General features: G+C 42.5%; 1 pseudogene; it reads left to right on the top strand.

Annotated features, from left to right (window-relative positions):
- The first annotated feature begins 242 nt into the window (after positions 1-242).
- LOC127200176 (mitochondrial import receptor subunit TOM20 homolog) lies at positions 243-2,188 on the top strand (annotated as a pseudogene).
- Positions 2,189-2,889: the final 701 nt, after the last annotated feature.

The following is a 2,889-nucleotide window of genomic DNA, read 5'->3' as shown; positions in this document are numbered from 1 at the left end:
CTATTTGATGATTTTAATTGCCCTAAAAATAAGTAGAACCAACTTACGTTCTAGGCAATAGCATATGACAGCGTGTATCTCTCCAACCCAATTCACCACTGGATGTTCTCCATCTATTTGATGATTTTGATCCAGGTAACCTTTTAATTTTCCAGAATTCTCAGTGAAAATCACCTGACTGGATTACATAAGGATTCATTTGAAGGCCTGCTATCGCTCCAGGTTTTGTAAGTTAGTTAAGCATGTCTATTTGTAAGTTACAAGTTATCTGTGGCTGAACAGGGGTTTGAATTAGATAGATACTAACATCTCTTCGAGCAATAAAATCCTGCAATTACTGACTGGGTTTGGCCGGGCTTGCCTGTAGTTCCAGCACCAAGGAGGAAGAAAACAGGAGGCTGCTGCAAGTTGGAGATGTGCATGGTCTACATAGTGGGTTTCATTCCAGTTGCAGGGCTGCTTGGCAAGACCCTGGCTCTAAAAACATAATAAAAACAAATCTGCAGTTATGTCAGCCTGTGGGGATTTCAGCCCATCTCTAACATTAAAATACCTTCAATGCGTTTTAAGTTTCTCAAATCATACAGACTAGCTTCAGATAGAAGAACTCCATTTACAGAGGGAAACGTTAGTAAGATCTGAGCAATTACTGAAACCCACACAGCACAAGCCTCGTGTTCTAAGGCATATGCTGTATTAGATTGTGTCATACCTCAAGCAAGGCTGATCGTATTCTCATGTAGTGTGGCCCGTGCGTTAGGAGTGGTCTGGCACCTTTAGAGGACCTGTGCGGTGCCTTGTTTGTTGACGTGACAGGGTGCCTGATAGGAACAACCTGAGGGAGAAAAGATTCACTTTGACCCTTCACTGCAGGGGGTTTTTTGCTCATGACAGCTGGCTCCATTGTTTCTGGGCCTGTGTGTGGGCTTGCAAGCCTAACCTATTTACTAATTTAGCCTTTACAAAAAAAAAAAAAAAAAAGATTTAAGATAGCATAGTAGGATGTAAGAAATTAATGTTAACTTTGAATAGTTGTATCAAAGAGAAGAAAATAGCCAACTACATTAATTTGAAGGTCATTAACCCAGAATGTTTTAACAGTGTTTTTCCTTCTTTCCGATATGGTCTCGTGTTGCCCAGGCTTGTCTTGAGCTTTCCAAATAGCCACAGCTGGCCTTGACAAATTCTTGACTATCTTGTCTCTATTTCCAAATTCTAGGATCACAGACATGCATTGTCACATAGTTTATTTAACTGTGGGGATCAAATCCAAGGGTTTGTACGTAGTAGGCAAGCACCCCACCAACCACCACATGCCTATGGTTTTTGTTGTTGTTGTTTTTACTAGGTCTCGCTGTGTAGCCCAGGCTGACCTTGAATTTGCAGCAGTCCTCCTATGTCAGCCTCCCAAGTGCTAGAATTGCATGCATGTGCTGCATTATACAACTTCTTGTGACCATTTGATATGAATAAAATTGATGATAAAATATTAAGTAACAAAATGATAGATTACATAAATAATATTATTAAAAGGATTAAGTCATTAGGAGAACAGGCTGGTATTACAGTTTTCAGTGTAAGAATATCCATGTTAAAATAGATATTGAAATAGTGGTTAGTGGCAGTTGGCCTTTTCTGTCTGGACTGCACGCTGGCGGCTCCAAATGGCTGGCTTGCTCTGATCGGTCGGAGCTAACCGCTGCCTAGCCGGCCGTCAGGGCCCGGCACACACCCCAGCCGAGCAAAGAAGCTGGTGAGCCAGAGCAGTGCCATCACCACAGGCGTGTGCGGTGCCTGCTTCATCGGGTGCTGCATCTACGTCAACCCTAAAAGACAGAGTGACCCCATCTTCAAGAACAGGCTTCGAGAATGAAGAAAGAAACAGAAGCTTGCTAAGGAGAGACCTGGGCTTTCCAAGTTACCTCACTTAAAAGACGCTGAAGCTGTTCAGAAATTCTTCCTTGAGGAGATACAGCTTGGTGGAGAGTTAACAGCTCAAGGTGACCACGAGAAGAGTGGAGACCACCTGACAAATGCATCGGCTGTGTGCGGGCAGCCTCAGCAGCTGCTCCAAGTGTCACAGCTGACTCTTCCACCTCCAGTGTTCCCGATGCTTCTGACCAAGCTTCCAAGTATTAGTCAGAGAATTGTAAGTGCTCAGAGCTTGGCTGAAGATGATGTGGAGTGAGCCAGACATAAACATCATACAATTTCAGTGAAATGATTTAACAGTTAGCTGGGAAGCTAATCACTTCTGCGGGAATCAGGCCAAATACGTGGAAGTCTACCAAAGTGAATGTGCACTTTCAGTAGATCCATTGTCTGTTCTTCCCCCCCCCCCCACCCCCCAGTGAAAAGTATTTTGATAGAGCTTTTTGTTTTATAAATATACTGAGTTAACCTAAATATCATGGATTTTGTTCGTTCTTAAGACACACAATTCAAATGTAAATACAGTAGAGTATTACTTAGGTAGAAACTCCTGGTGATTCGTTTTAAAAGATTGGAAAAGAGTATGAAGGATGGTTGAGTAATACACATTTTTAAAGACTACTACTACATTTTACTGTAAGTCATAAAAGAAGATAGAAACTTGTGTGTAAAAATTGAGCATTAAAATCTTGCAGAGACTGTTTATTTCGGTTTACTCGAAATGTGCAGTGTGTCACTCTTGTTAGCAATTCCATTCCTGCCTGGTGTTTCCTTACAAGCGTCTGTCCACACCAGTGGCTTACTGTGCTCTGTGCTCTGGTTTCAATAACCTGGCTGCAAATGGCACAAGGAATTAAACCTATGCGCACCCTGACCTCGAGGGTGAGCTTTGCCTGCTGTCTGTTCACTTAGCTTCTTATATACAGAGAGGAACCATCTATCTGCTCGTGTCTGGGG

This window comes from Acomys russatus, chromosome 16 (assembly GCF_903995435.1).
Source record: "Acomys russatus chromosome 16, mAcoRus1.1, whole genome shotgun sequence".
Classification (NCBI taxonomy): domain Eukaryota; kingdom Metazoa; phylum Chordata; class Mammalia; order Rodentia; family Muridae; genus Acomys; species Acomys russatus.
Note: the sequence above shows the minus strand (reverse complement) of the source record. Positions and strands in the feature narration are given on the sequence as shown.